Raw genomic sequence first — 17,268 nt, forward strand, 5'->3', positions numbered from 1 at the left:
AAACGCGCCACGGGGCGTGTTTGCAGACCTGTCATCTCAGGCCCGCCCCCTTCCTTCACCATTGTGCAAAAGCGCCCCCTGGCAAGTTGTAAGTTGGGGAATTAATTCCCCTTCAATACTGAGGGTAAAAAAGCCCACCTGGTACCTCCAGTATGCGACAGGGAGCTGCGTTGCAGAGAGTTGTTCAGAGGCCATGCCCCTTTTTACACCTCTCTGTAGTGCAGCTCTGTGGTGCTTACTGGAGGTACCTAGGGGGCTACTTTGACCTAGGGACCCTCAGGATTCAAGGAGACTTAATTGACCAACTTAAAACGGCCATAGGGCACATTTACACAGTGGTGAAGGAAGGGGACGGAGCCTGATGTGACAAGTGCAAACATGCCCTGTGGCACATTTTAAGTTGGGGAAATAATTCCCCTTCAATCCCTCGGGGCCAACTAGCCTACCAGGTGCTTCCAGTAAGCGCCACTGCACTGTGTTGCAGAGAGGTGGTCCAGGCCGTGACACTTTCTACACCTTTCTGCAACGGCGCTTACTGGAGGTACCTAGTTAGCTAGTTTGACCCTAGGATTCAGGGGACTTAATCTCCCAACTTAAATGGCCACAGGGCGTGTTTACACAGTGGGGAAGGGAGGGGACGGGGACAGAGGTGACGTGTGCAAACACTCCCTGTGGCGCATTTTAAGTTGGGGAAATAATTCCCCTTCAATCCTGAGGGCCCTTCGGGGCCAACTAGCCCACCAAGTGCTTCCAGTAAGCGCCACTACGCTGCGTTGCAGAGAGGTGGTCCAGGCCGTGCCACCTTTTACACCTCTCTGCAACAGTGCTAACTGGAGGTACCTAGAGGGCTAGTTTGACCCTAGGGACTCTCAGGATTCAAGGGAACTTTATCCCTCAAATTAAAACGGCCACAGGGCGTGTTTGCCCGCATGTCACCTCAGGCCCCCCTCCCTTCACCAGTGTGCAAACATGCCTTGTGGTGCGTTTTAAGAGGTAGTTTTAATCCCGATGTCCTATTATGTACTAGGGTCTTACAGAGGAGGCCATGGTAATCACAGGGGTACCGCAACGCATAGTGTTCCCTAGTGTATGTAGTTGTTTTCACTGTATTCAAGTGCGTTCTAACATATCACTGGCTCTAGGACTGGTTAGTCAGACTCAGTTATCACCAGTACCCGTCTCAAAAAGTTGAGGGTACAGGATAATTTTGCAGCAAGGCTTCTTTCTGCTCCTCTGTTTGTTCTTTCTGCACGTCTTCCTTCTTCCTGCACTTTTCTTTGTCTTTGAGGACTTCTGCTGCTTCTTTTCTTTCTTTGTGTTCATTTTTTCTTCTTTCTTCACATGTCCTACCTCTGTAGGCATAGTTAGAAACTAGCATTTAAAAAACCTTTGAAATTCATTTAATAAAAACTTTTGTTTAGACATGTTAAAGTGAGAAATTAGCATTTAAAAAACCTTAGAAATTCACTAAAAAAACATAGGTTTCAGAGACATTATAGTTAGAAATTAGCATTTAAAAAACCTTTGAAATTCACTGAATAAACCATAGGTTTCAGAAACGTTATAGTTAGAAATTAGCATTTAAAAAACCTTAGAAATTCACTGAAAAAAACATAGGTTTCAGGGGCGTTATAGTTAGGAATTAGCATTTAAAAAACCTTAGAAATTCACCGAAAAAATCATAGGTTTCAGGGACATTTCACTCATACAAAACCCTAGAAATTCCCCCGTTTTAGTTAGTTCAGCTAACTATAACTCGCGCGCCTCCAATGCACTGCTGATGATGTCACATATTACATCACTCATGACATGGTCAGTGACATCATTCATGACATCACGCGTTTGCATACATGAAGTGGCAGGCACCGCGCGGTGCCTGCCACTTCGTGTATGCAAATGCATGCATGCATTTTTAGCATTGTGGCAGGCGGTGCTGAGAGCACCGCCCGCCACAATGTTAAAAATGAGGGATGCGCCCACCACTGTGGCGGGCGCATCCTAATCCCCACCACGGGACCCCCGCCCTTATGGTGGGCGGTCCCAATCCCCGTGAGGATGGCTGGCGGGCAAAGTCAGCCCGCCATCCTAATGACCCCCTAAGTGTTGAATTAAATGGCAAATATTCATGAGTGATTAGCCCCGCATGTTTCTATAATAGAAATGTTACCTTTGAGGCGGAATTGATGCATTGTTCATTTACATTTGTGTGTACCTATGCTTTGAGTATTAAGGTGTAACCACATTGTATGATTTGCGCACTGTGCACATCATATCTGAATATATGTCGTTTTACCTGCTATTATAGCTGTGTAATTAGCATATTGTGTACATTTATGTATATCAATGCATTTTACCTGAAAGTATTTCTTCAGTGTATACTTTTGCCTTTAGAAGGATACAGTATTTATGCTTACTGCATGAGGGCGCCATTCAGATTGATAAAGCCTGCTGCGCAGGCGAAACAAATCTCTCGTGTCTCCGGATGGAGGGTGTTCTGACCCATTAAAGAAGCCTTATACTTACAGCCTCGTGTCCGTGCCTACTTGCCTACTTCGTTGGTTGGGTCTGAGGAAGCAGGCTTGGTTGTTCATATATCTATATCTATATCTATATCTATATATATCTATCTATATATATATATATATATATATATATATATATATATATATATATATATATATATATATATATATATATATATATATATATATATATATTCACTGAAAAAACCATAGGGTATAGACCATATATAGTTAGGAATTAGCATTTAAAAAACCTTATTTTACTCACACAAAACCATTGAAATTCGCATATATAGTTAGTTGTACTAACTATATATCGCGCACCCGCAATCCACTGCTGATCATGTCACATATTACATCATTCATGACATGGTCAGTGACATCACTGATGACATCACTGATGACATCTCAAATGACATCACTGATGACATCACTGATGACATCTCAAATGACATCACTGATGACATCACTGATGACATCTCATTTGACATTACTGATCACATCACTGATGAGATCATTCATGTGATAATACGATGAACCTCTTCAGACTCTAATATAACCTTAGATACACTTAGTGTAAACAGACACTCACAGACTGTCACTCATCCATGGAGTTACTCACACACCTAGTCAGTCATGCAAAGAATCAATCACACCTCCATTTCCTCAACTATACAGTTATACACACCTTACTTATTCAAACATATACTAACACATATTTACTCTCTTATACAATCCCTGATACAAGTTCACAATGATCCATACATTTACTCACACATTCACTGGCTCTTATGTACAGTTGTTAATATATGTCAACTCTCACATGTACTGTGTTTTACATATATACTTACTTTGACATGTAGCACTGAGATATCCATTCACTCACCAATACACTCATGCACACAGTCAACCGCCCATACAGCTGTTTCCATATGCACTTTTGAACCCATACATCTAGTGAATCAACTGCTCACACATCTATGCACAGAGTCATACACCTCCCAGCCACCCACACACACACTCAGTCTCCCATACAAATACTTGGGCAACCAATCAATAACCCATATAGTTACTCATGTAGCTACTGATCAACACATGCAGCAGTTTACAGAACAACAGACATAATGATGCACAAATTAAGACAGTTTAGTCACTAACCCATGCACTCAGTAAGACACATTTAATCACTCACTCATACAGTCAGTCATGCACCTACTAAATCCTTCATCCAGACACTTATAAATCCACTCATTATTCAATTTGTAAGACATATTTTAACTTTACAGAACTATACAGTCACTGGATGTAGTCATCAGTGATGTCATCAGTGATGTCATTTGAGATGTCATCAGTGATGTCATCAGTGATGTCATTTGAGATGTCTTTGTACATGCAACAGTAGTCCCACGCATTCAAGAAATATAGGAGAAAAATTAATATAGACAGAGTCGATCTATATTGTGAGTCACATGTCCAGCCGGACAGTGGTCTTCAAATTTTACTCAATATGCATATAATTGAAACACAACAAGTACCTTCCACAATTCAACCAGTGTGGAACACAAGCCTGTGCCCAGCACTAACAGAACAGGTACAGAGGGTGGGTATAGAGAGCAAAGAAGGGCTATTTAAGGCAAGAAAGACGTTTTCTGTCATCAATACAATTGTACAGAATTTTCGAACCAAAGCACCATTACATTACATAGTAATCACGTTTTTAGTATTTGGTGCTAAATAAGTCGACGGCGTTTCGGACCCTTTAGTAAATCACAGGGACCATCATCAGGACATTTTAATGAAAGCCTTAGTAAAGTTTAGCCTCTAATTGCCTAGAAGGAGAAAGAAGGAAATATATACATTGAGAACCTTAGATTGCAGAGATATTTAGAGAAGGGGGGTGACTTATAGTGACATTTCTTTACAGGTGAAATTCAAAAAACGAGTGCATTTTAGACTTGCTGATGCAAAATGCCAAGAATCTAGATGGCGGCATATGAGGGGGGGATGCGTGCGCTCTATACGAGGAAAGGACCATTATTAGAGCGTGCATGGGGCAGATGACAGTGAAAAAAAGGGCGGGGGCATGGATTCTTACCACAATCGAGCGTAGCGTTCCGCGGAGCTAATGGCATCCGTCGGAGCCTCGGGTGACCTAAAAGGAAACCCGAACCATTAAGGATTGTATGGCAGAGAGCCGTTACGGGAACGTGAGGAAGGGAGGGATTGTGAACTTACCGGGTGAGTCGGCGTGCGGGTCTGCTCCCGGGCTTGCTCACTGAACCGAGTGGCTGTTGAATATAGAGAGAGCGGATAGGGCGAAGAACATGTGATGTTCAAGGGCATAGAAATGAACGAAGGACCAAGACCGGCGGCCATCTTGAGAGAGTGATTCAAGTGAAGTGCCTGAGTGACATGCATGTGACAAATTAAATCATAAAAAATAAAAAATAAAAATGAAATAATAAAAACCTATTAAACAGCGCAATATTTACAATGAGTAACAGAGCTGACTCAGAGCCCACATTAGATTAAGGCAGTCCATTCATCCTGCAGGTTCAGCCCAGAGTTCAAACTGTCAGTCTTTATAATCCATTTGAGCTCTTCCTTGTTCAGTAAGCGATTTAGATCACCACCCCTTGGTGGGACGATGCCTTGAGAGATCACGGTCCAGCGGATGTCATTTTCCGTATGGCCTTTTTCCAGAAAATGTTCAACCAACGGAGCATTGGGCGTTTTGCAGCGGATACGGCTCCGATGTTGCGATATCCTCAGCTTGATTTTTTGCTTTGTTTGGCCCACATATATCAAGTTACATGGGCAAAGGATGGCATAAATGATGTTGCAGCTATTGCAATTAGTAAATGATTTCAATGCATTTCTTACATTTTTATATACAAATTCCTTACCATCTATTGAATAATCGCATACAACACAGGTACCACATTTAAAGTGGCCAAAGAGAGGTGGTACTTGCCAATGGTCATGGAGTGTAATATTTCTCACCGATGGCAATGCTGCCCTTACTAGCTGATCCTTTAGATTTTTACTCTTCTTGAATGCAAAAAGTGGAGTCTCCCAGTTTAGTGGGCCTGAGTTCAATATGTGCCAGTTCTTTTTTATACACTGTTTGACACGATTTGAGATAGGTGAATAGGTTGTTACACATACCAATTTGTTGGATGGTTCTTTGGGCTTTGGCTCAAGGAGTGTTTCGCGAGGACAGTACCAGGCTCTTTTCATAGAGTTTTTAATAAGACGCCTGGGATATCCTCTCGTTCTCAATTTTTCAAAAAGGTTGTTAGCTTCAATGAAATAATCCTCCTTTTTAAAGCAATTTCTCCTGAGTCTAAGGAATTGTGAGTATGGCAAGCTGTCCCTCAGGGCCCTGGGGTGACAGCTGTCATAACTCAACAAGGTATTCCTTTCCGTGGTTTTACGGAACAAGGAGGTGTATAAAGTACCGTCTTGGTGTTGCACATTTAGGTCTAGAAAAGCGATATTGTGTTTGTTATGGGACAGGGTATATGTAAGGCCGTTACAATTAATATTGAGCCAATGCAGAAGTCCATGGAGCTCATCCAACGAACCACCCCAGATGAGAAAGATATCGTCTATATATCGCTTCCAGATATGCAACCCTTGATGGAATGGGTTGCTGGGGGACAAGATGGTATTAGTCTCTAGCCAGTCCATATAGAGAATCGCCAGGGTAGGGGCAAAAATAGCACCCATAGACGTGCCTCGCACCTGTTGGTAGTATTGTGAGTCATACAAGAAGATGTCATTAGTGATGTCATCAGTGATGTCACTGACCATGTCATGAATGATGTAATATGTGACATGATCAGCAGTGGATTGCGGGTGCACGATATATAGTTAGTACAACTAACTATATATGCGAATTTCAATGGTTTTGTGTGAGTAAAATAAGGTTTTTTAAATGCTAATTCCTAACTATATATGGTCTATAATCTATGGTTTTTTCAGTGAATTTCAATGGTTTTTTAATAGCAAATATCAAAAGCTTTAAAATGTATTCTTCTTTAAATCGAAAAATATATTTGATATGTTTTTAATACATTTAAAAAAAAAAATTTAATTATTTTTTTTTGTTTCGCTCCCGGTCCGCGAACCAGTTAGCTTCCCGTTAGCTCAATTTGGTGCCGCGATCCGGTCCGCAAACCGGTAAACGTTCCGTTTGCGCAACTGCCGCGTTAGAAAACAACATCGTGACGCGTCACGTAAGCGCGACGTATCGCGTTGTCGCGTAATGCGTCATATGACGCGCCGCGTTAGCGCACCCGGAAGTGCTCCGGTACGCGAAGCGAGGCGCGAAGCGCAGCTTCCCGGAAGCGATCCGGGACGCGGCGCGGAGCGCGTAACGTAAGCACAACAGGTCATGTGACTTCTCAATAAAACTTTTCATTGGTTCATTTCACTTTTGGTTTCCTAATGATGTAAGGCTAGGTCATGTGACCTAAAAATAACACGTTTCATTGGTTTAGAACTATTTTTTTTCCCAAATGAGGAAAACCCCTCCTTGTTTCCTCACTCTGACTTTCAACTTTGTGAGAGGAAGACCTTTTTTGATTACTTGGAAATGGCAAGTCTTGTAGCTGCAGCTGGTGCACCCCCACCACCACCACCACCTCCTAGGAAGAGAGGACCACCTCCTCAGGTTATCATTCAGCAAGAGGAGGAAGAAGAGGAAGAAGAGGAACAGCAGCAAGAGAGGCAGTTTTTGCGTGAAGAGCCTAGGAGGTCCCATGTCAAGGAAAATTTCATTTGGCAATTTTTCAAATATCCCCGGGGCCAAAAAAAAGTATATGCCCGCTATGTAACTTGCCTTATCTGCAAAAAAGATCTGTCCAGAGGGACAGACAAGAAATATAGCTATGGCAATTACACCATGCATCGCCATATGGAGAGGTGGCACCCTATAAATTATAGTGCTGCGCAGGTACGTGACCTGCAGGATAACCCCCCTCCTGTGGCCAGAAGATCAAATGTAGAGGCAGTGACGGGACCAGAGGCGAGGGAGACGGTCCCAAATATACAGATGAAGTTCGGGAGTGTCAAACAAGTGTGCGTGTATTGCGGTCAATTGATTTGCTACAGAGAAAGTAGCATCAATTTAATCAACGTAGCAATTGACAATCATGATTGTCCAAAACGCCCCAGAAAATAAATTATCTTTTTTTTTGTTGCTCCTGATGAGCCCTTTACAATGAATCATTTTCGTCCCCCCCCCCAAAAAACAAAAAAAATATAAAACCGTTCAAAAAATACAAAAAAAGTAAAAAAATGTTCAGAAAAATAATAAAAAAAATATAAAACAACAAAAATAATTTAAAAAAAAGTTCTTTTCAGAACTACCTCCCCTTTATAAAAAATTGCTAGAATGTTTAGCACTCTGGCAACCTCTATTTCTTTTGATTCTCTTCCCGGTTCGCGCGCCGGTACGCGAACCGGAAGCGAACCAGAAAAAAAAAGAAAAAAAAAAAGAAGAGTAAGTATAAGGGAAGGAAACAGAGAGTAATGTTAAAAGAAAGACAGCTAGAGGGAGTAACACAGAGATACTGTTTAATAGATCTATTTACCGAAGAAAAGATGGAAGAGGGTATAATTGTGAAAAACAAAATAGATAAGGAAGTGAAAGAAAAAAAGGAGAGTAGAAGAATAATAAAGAAGAGTTTCTTAGAGAATGTGAGTGAATGTTCAAATTAAGAAGAAAAACAGTAAAGGATGTGGAATGAGAGGTAGGGATAGAACCGGACTAAAAGAACAATCCTGAGGGAAAGTGTTAAGAAAACAGTGAGCAAAAGTAAATAGGAATAAAACAAGATGTATGATAGTGACTAAGGTTAAAACATGTGGAATAACAGAGAGAAAAAACAGAAAGCAGAAAAGAAGAAGTGACAGAAAAGGAATGATTGAAACAGCAAAGAAATGTAAATAACATAGGGGCATATTATCAACACAGGCGATAAAATTATCGCTGCTTTTATCGGCAGAAAACTGCCGCTAAAGCCGCTTTTGCGGCAGAAAACTGCCGCTAAAACCGCTTTTGCAGCAGTTTTCTGCCGATAAAAACAGCGATAATTTTATCGCCTGTGTTGATAATATGCCCCTTAGTGTGTTTGAACTACAGGGAGAAAGCATAATGAACAAGTAGTGAAAGAGTGATGATTCAGAGATAGTGAGAGTAACAGAGACGGAGTGAGTGAACAGGAGTGAGGAACTATGAGAACAGAGGGACTGAGAAAAGGAGTGGAAGGAGTAGAGTAAGTAAGTAATAGAAAAAGGAATGAGGGAAGTAGCAAAGGCAGGAAACTGAGGGTTAAAGAAATAAAGCAGTGGAACTAATAGAAGTTAAATGTGATAGAAATGTAACGAAAAGAGTACAAAACACTTACCTTATAATTTTCATTAACTTAGTCACTTATTATTTTTATACTTTCAATCTGTGAAAGAAAGAACAAAAATTTGAAAAATATTGAAACATGTATTTAAAAATTAGAAAAGACAAGGGAAAAGATTGACAATCATCCAATTTTACAAAGAAATAAAGTTAGATATAAACATGCAGAAAAAAAAGAGAAAGAAACGGTGATAGACAGTCAGAGACAAAAAGAAATTGAAATAGAGTAAATTACTAAGAGAAAAAAAAGGAAGATACTTTCAGTGACAGAAAAGAAGGATAGAAGAGAAAACTAAATTGAAGTTGTGTTAGCTTCTAAAAGAAAGTGAGTAAGGTAAACTATATAAGGAAAGGGTGAATAAGGAAAAGAGAGTGAGGGAGAGAGGAGACAGAGGAAGTGAAGGAAAGAGTGTCAAATACAGACTGAGTGAGGCATCTACACAATGTGATTCGTAATGTTAGGAAACACAGGTAATGTAATTGAAAAACGTGCAATTTCTTTTGCTCATTCCACAATCACATCACCTGTGTTTCCTTTGCTTAGGTATCTCATTGTGCAGAAGTAGTCTAGCATATGAAAGAGTACGCAGAAGGTGAGCACTGTATGCAACAACTTTGACACTTACAGAAGCCTCAGCTTCTCCATGCCTCCTACACTAAATGTATATCATAAATACAAAAAGTACAGAATTAATTATACATGTTAAATGGTTTATTTTTGCTGTTCTCAGAATATATCAAATTTCACTAAAAACAGTGACTTGAAGGTATTCATCATATAACAGCGGGGAAAAAAAAAACACAATCAAAAACCCATATAACATAACCAATCAAAAACCAGAACTCCTTAAAAGTAACTTACTTTCCATGACGTCGAAGGATGTCCTATGAACAGCTTACACTCTGTTGTGCTGTTATTATTTTCAGCCCGCCACTTTCTGAAAGAAAAGCTCCATCGTTTTGACAAATATGTTACATACAATAATTGACTTCTCGCTCTCTACCGCACTTCTCCTCAAGGCCAAATCGTGTAAGAGCCATTTATAACTCTTGGAATTCTTCTAAGCAAATCCCGTCATTTTCTTTTTCCGCAACTTTCAGAAAGAAAACATTCAAGATCACTTTCACAATCCTGTACTAGTAATATTTTACCCTTCTTGCTCACTCATGTTCCACATTTCCTATGACACTGATACTGCTTACTATGAGGCAGACTTACACTACCTCTATGACTACTACAATTATTTAATTCTCTACATCACTTTTAATCACAAAGCAATTTAAAACAGTACATTAAATTATATCAACTCCTAGAATCATTATAGGCCAGTTACCTACCCAAAATTCTTTCTTCTGAAAACAGAAAGTAAGAATATTTTTAAGTCAAAAGGCAACATTGTTTCATAGTCAAATGGGAATCATTTCCGGAACACCAGCTTTTTTTACATTTTCAATAAGCTTTGTAATAAGTGGATGTTGTCAAAGGACCATCATGTCATATAATAAGTGCAGTTAGAAATGTTCTTCCTAAAATCAACGACTGTGTAGCCACAACATTTGTAATTAAAGTTGAAAACTTATTTTCATCAGGTTTATATAGTTGGAATTTTTAAATGACATTATAACTAAAAGTTTGTTCAAAATATGTGGACAACATTACCTCTACTCCATGTTTTGATTGGCTGCTTCAATTAACATTATTAAAAGAAACAGTTTTTATGAACTCATTCAAAATGCAGTTATTTTTCCATGACGTCAAGTGTTATGGTAAGAACACCGTTTGCTTTGGGAAATACTCTGTTGTCCTTTAACTAATCCGTGCCCACCACTTTCTGTAAGAAAACCTTCTTTTTTTTCAGGAACTACTTAAAACTCAAAATTAACTTTTTACTAAGTACTACACTTATCCTCAGGGCCAAATAGTGTAGGAGCCATTAGAACCTCTTGAAATTCCTCAGAGCAAATCCCGAGATTCTTTCCCTAAAATTTTGGTTGTAAAAACACCAGGTAAGAATATTTAAGGTCAAAAGGCAATTTTATTTTTGAAAGTTAAAACAGAATCATTGCAGAATGACCAGCCGTTTCTAGACTTCAAATAAGCTGTGTAATGTCCTGATGTTGTTGAAGGACCGTCATGATATATAATTGCTGCAGTTACAAAAGTCCTTCCTGATATTGACAACTGCGAAGCCACAACATTTTTAATTAAAGTTGTCAATTTTGTTCCATCAGGCCTACATCGTTGGAACACTAAAATGACATACTGGCCATATGTTCGTATAAATAATGTGGACAACATTGCAGACTTACATTGGCTACACTCCATGTTGTGATCGGCTGCTTTTACTAGCTTATTAAAGGACACTGATTTACTGTCTGGCAAAGTTAAATATATACATTTTCTGAGTCTACACTTGTAGTACTTGATACCCTACAGTTCTCGCAGTCATGCTGCCATTGATAAGACAGGCCAAACAGTTGATCTACATCTACACCTTCATCTTGCAATACATCAAGCATATACATTAAAAACTCCTGACAATCTTGCTGAATATTTTGAGAGAATTGCGTTTGACCTGAACATTTGTCTAACAGATTTCGAACTTCAGACACACTTTCTATTTTTGTTCTATCAGTGCTACATTTCTCTAACACAGAATTCAACAAACTGCAAAATCTTTGATCCGAATTGACCACAATCTCTTCTTTTAAAGTTTCTAGAGAAAAGACAACATTAACCACTACATTAGCATAGCAGTTGACACCAGAACTATTTTCAAATTGAAAACCAACATCTTCAACAGAATCCATTTATTTTCTGCTTATAATTTTGGGTTCATCTGTGGTAAATAAATAAATAATACCCTATTTTTGACTAGGCATATAGCATAACAGATAGCTCAATAAATAAGAGTCAAGATTCGAGGTAGTAGGAGTTTCTGCAGGTTTATTACAGCATAAAGGACAGGATCAGGACGACCTGCATAGGAACAGAATGGCAGGGCTAGAGTGGCCCGGCAGCTGCCGGGGCTGGGTCTGGGATGAGCGCGCTAACTTTTCATAACAATGCATGAGCATTTATACATAACGCGAACACATAGCATTACATTGCAGTAGGCGTAGCAGTGGGTGGAGCAGAAGGCGTGACGCGTAGCAGTCGCGAAACATAACAGTAAAAGTAGGTGTAACTGGGCGTGTACATAGACATGTGGTGCAAACGTAACAGAATATGTCATGAATGGGCGGAATCATTGGAGGGGGCTACCTAAGGAGCCGGGACCTCTAACCTGATGGTGCGCGCAAACTGGCAATGACGTATCACTAGGAGAAGCTGGGGGCTATGAACTCTGTGCTAGGAGCAGAGACTAAAGTCTGGAGGGTCGGAGCGACATGTACCTAAACCCTATCTGGTATCTGATGTTTAGGGAACATGTTGATATAAACTAGAAGTCATGAGGGGAAAAGCTAACTTGATTCTAAGACTGGACCATGCATTATTCTACATGTAGTGCGTGATGAAGAATACTAAATGACCATTAAATGCAGTATTTTTCTAACATGGAGCCGTATAGGCTAGACAATGACGGAAACTATTGATGCAGTTCAGTAGCTTAGGAATGCAGAGAAGGAGGACTGAACTGATAACTGGAACTATAACACACTCTTGGCAGACTCAGAGGCAGAGCCAGGCTGCACCGGGCACTGCGAGGCAGGAAGTAAGTGAAGGGTCGAGGATACAGGTGGGGGCTGTATCGCTCCTTAGCGAGGCTTTCAGGAGACAGAAGCTGAATCTGTGGTCCGGGCCCTTTTGAGGCCTAGAAACGGGGACTTTATAATGAAATAACGTGCACACTGAAAAACGTGGCAACGTAGCTTTACATAGGCCTAATATTCGTAGTATTCACGAGGACTGGAAAATGACATACTAGAGGTGGACACAACTGTAATTGCGTCATTAATCGGACATGGGGAATAACATATGCATATTGTTCATGCACACATAACATATGATGGATGAGGCGTAGGGACACAGAACATGGCAAAATTTACTTTTCCACATTCCCTCCTTGTCACTACGTTTCCATCAGGAAACATCAATATTCATGATACCGTCTATCATTTCATACAGTATCATTTGCTCGTCTCGAATTGTCTTGGAACGGGATTTAGAACGGGGCTTGGGACTAGGAATACAAGAGGTAGCACACATGCCGCAAATCGCAGGGCCACATTGTATACAGAGGCAGCAGCTAAATATGATCGCTACTGCAATACCTAGAAAGGACAGGATTTTCCATCCCCATGCGGAAATTATATTCCAGAACCAACCGGACCATGTCCAGGTGCCTGGATCTTGGTGTAACAGATGGGCAATTTTATGGAGTCTGGTTATAGCTGAATAAACAGACGGCGCGTTATTTGGAATGAAAATGCAACAACTAGATCCGATGAGTCTACAGGCCCCGCCCCTATCGGCCAGTATGACGTCAAGGACGAGACGATTCTGTAAAACGACAATTCTCATAAAGGATTGCTCTTCGGTTAGGTTACCTAGAGCAGAGGCAGTCTCATCTACTACTGCTTCGAGGGTTCTTGTTAACCTACGGATTAGCTTACTGTTTACAACTGTACCTAAATAAGGGAAAACACCTTTATCAATATCAATAAATTGCTCTGCGGCGGTTTCAGTATAATCGACAATCGGGAGATTTCTCTTGTGTCTAGTGTGTACTAGGAAGGAATTCCTATGGTAGTCAGGTGGGGCTAGAAAAACAGGTGGCAGTAGGAAGGCAATGTAACAGGTTCCCTCCCAATCGAGGGGCAGACGAACATATGCGGTTTGACCACAAACAAAATAAGAATGACGTGAGGCTTTGAAAATAGATTTCCCACTGTCACTATACTGGATAATAGTAGTACATTCACTATGTCCTACGTGTACAGAACCATAACTACGGACACATAATTCGCCTTTGACTGGTAGTACTGAAATAGCAGGTGAGTCTGGAGTAGTATCAGACTGAACATTCAGGACCATGAAATTCGACGAATAATTACCTAAATTATAAACTTCATTTTCTAGTTCTAAACCTGTTCTGTGGGGGAAACCTTGCTTGTCTGGGAAACATGTACTGTTAAGAAAAGACATATCTGTTGAGGATGACGTTAACGTGGACCATGCTCCACATGAACCATTATGTGAGAATGGATAAGGAAAGAGTGGCAGAACTCCCTTCGGGATCTGGAAAGGGGGGAGTCGACCACACACCCAACAATTAGTGGCATTGCTGGTCTGGTGTGAATAATGTAACATACGGATAAATGTGTTGTTACGCATAGCGAGGCGGTATGAATATTCGTGAGGAGGCAGATCACTAAACGTGTGCTCTACTGTAGCATTAGCAGACTTATTTACATGAGGAACTGGAAAACACAGGAAAAGTGCATAACTGGTGCAGGAAATCATTATGCTGATGAATAATATGAAACTTAGAAAAACGATACATTGAATTGAGTTTTTACTGACTCTCTCACTATGGGGGTCTATTTTATACATGTCAGAAACAGTCTAACCGTTTCACCTAGGGGAGGACTTATACAATCAAACTGACTGACTTATTTTACTAGACCTGAGCTTTAACTTATACTCCTGCTGCGGAGTTTTCTCTAACAGGGAAGGGGTTGTAACAATGTCTTTTGCGGGACAGTCCTTTAAAACAATGTCTTGGCAGTCTTTAAAATCCTGGGACTCCTTGGAAATGTTTTTAGAAACGGGTTTCAATCCATTGAAAAGTTTTACATGAGAAAGGTGGACCCACCCCTTCCTGCCTTCCAGCTTGACGGCAGTACGGGTGGTCAAGAGGACCTGACGTGGCTCCTTCCAACGAGGTTCCAGCGGACTTGATCTGTCAAAATTCCGGACCATCACAAGGGAACCTGGAACGATTTCATGCGGTGCCACCTCGGTATTGTCTGGAAATGCGGCAGCAACCTGTGAACGACATGAGTTGAGGGCAGACATCAAGGAAGCTAGGTAATCTGTCAACATATTACATGAAACATCGGTAATACTTCGGGGTCTAGGAGTACCCCACATGTTAGGGGGGCGGCCGAATACGACCTCATACGGGGACAGACCTGATCTGGAATGTGCGACCATGCGCATATAAAATAAAGCGACTGGCAGAGCTACTAGCCAGTCCACACCTTTTTCTTTACAGACTTTTGCAATTCGAATTTTCAGGGTCTGATTATGTCTCTCTACGAGACCGGCTGCTTCAGGATGGCGTACACAATGGAACTTCCACTGGTACCCTAACAACAGGGAAACATGCTTCATTAACTCTGAGGAGAATGGCTGACCGTTATCAGAATATTCGACTCTAGGGAGTCCATACCTAGGGAAGAATTCACGAACCAACTGCTTGGCAGTGGTCGCGGCTGTGTAATCTGGGACTGGATATGCTTCTGTCCACCTGGACAAAGCGCATACTACTACAAGGACATACTTGAAACCTCGACATCGCTCCATCTGAATATAATCCATCTGGAGGACCTCAAAAGGGTGGTCAGGGGGCTGGAAACCACCTTGTTCCACCGGGACACTTTTACCTGGATTAAACTGACAACATATCATACAGGTACGGACTTTCTGCTTGGCTGCAGCTCGTAAATGCTTGTTGAACCAAATGTTCTGGATACTGTCTAACATAGCTTTTTCTCCTAAATGTGCGGGACTATGTGCGGTATTAATAATGACTTGAACCATAGAGTCGGGGAGAAACCATGTGGCTCTACCCTTCGTTAACCATCCTTGATCTGTCTGGACCCCTCCTTGTTCAGACCATTTCTTGATTTCTTCGGGAGTAGCATGTAACTGGATATCTATGACATCTTGAGTAGGGTCCTTAACTGTCATGCATGTAGTCGGATCTGGAGTATGTGTCTGATTAACTGGGATGTCTGGAGTCTGTGCTGTAAGTTTGGCTGTGCGGTCTGCTAGATCGTTACCTTGGGAAATAATGTCAGTAACTTTCGTATGTGCTTTGCATTTCATGATAGCAATGGATGTCGGTAAATGTATGGCATCTAACAGGGCTTGAATAAGGAGACCATGCTGAATCTTGGTTCCATGAGAAGTCATGAAACCTCTCTCCTGCCAGAGCACTCCGAAGTCGTGTACAACTCCGAATGCGTAACGTGAATCTGTGTAAACATTAACTTTCAGGTTCTTGGCGTGTATACAGGCTTGTGTCAGAGCAACTAGCTCTGCTGCTTGAGCGGACAGGGTGTCAATACGGTGTGTTTCAATAACTTCGGTGTCAGTAGTCACTGCATACGCGGCGACTAGTTCTCCTGTACTAGTTCTCATACATGAACCATCCACATAAAGTGTCAGGTCGGGATCTGGTAACGGGATATCTGTCAGGTCTTGTCTTGGCTTTGTCGTAATGTTAACTACTTCCACACAGTCATGTGGGTCAGGGTTCAAACTGACTGATGGTAACAGTGTAGCAGGATTCAGAACGTTGCAGCGTCTTATTTCTATGTGTGGCTGGAACAGTGTCAATTCATAACCTGTTAAACGTGCAATTGTCAAGTGCTGAGTTTGTGTTCGGTTTAAAAGAACTTCCACGGAATGTGGGACTTGTACTGTCAGGGAATGTCCTAAAACTATGGAATCACTTTGTCTGATAGCTAGCGCGGTGGCTGCAACTGACTTGAGGCATGCAGGCAACGCCTGGGCGACTGGATCTAATGTGCTCGAAAAATAAGCACAGGGCTTGTATTGACCTGCTTGATCTTGTGTGAGAACAGATAATGCTGTACCTTCACGTTCAGTAACGAAAAGTGTAAAAGGCTTACTGTAGTTCGGTGTAGCTAGAACTGGAGCTTGGCATAGGGCTTTCTTTAACTCGTTGAAACTAAGTGTGTGTTCAGATGTCCAAGGGAGGACAGTCGATACGGCTGCCTCCTGTGTCGTTAACTGTATCAGTGGCTTGGCTAGAAATGCATACTGGGGAATCCATTGTCTGCAATAAGAAGTAAGGCCGATAAAGGCACGTACCTCCTTCTGGGTTCTGGGCTGGGGAAGACTCGCTATTAACTGGATACGGTCGGGTGTCAACTGCCTACCCCTCTTGGACAGCAAGTGTCCTAAGTATACCACTTGCTGGACACAGAATTGAAGCTTCGAAGGGGACACCTTGTGCCCCATCTCGGCTAGGAAATACAAGACTGTAAGTGATGCTCGCTCGCAAGCACGTTCAGAACGGGCTGTGATCAGTAGATCATCGACATACTGGAGCAGGGCAGTGTCAGTTG

This window comes from Lissotriton helveticus, chromosome 1_2 (genome assembly GCF_964261635.1).
Source record: "Lissotriton helveticus chromosome 1_2, aLisHel1.1, whole genome shotgun sequence".
Taxonomy (NCBI): Eukaryota; Metazoa; Chordata; class Amphibia; order Caudata; family Salamandridae; genus Lissotriton; species Lissotriton helveticus.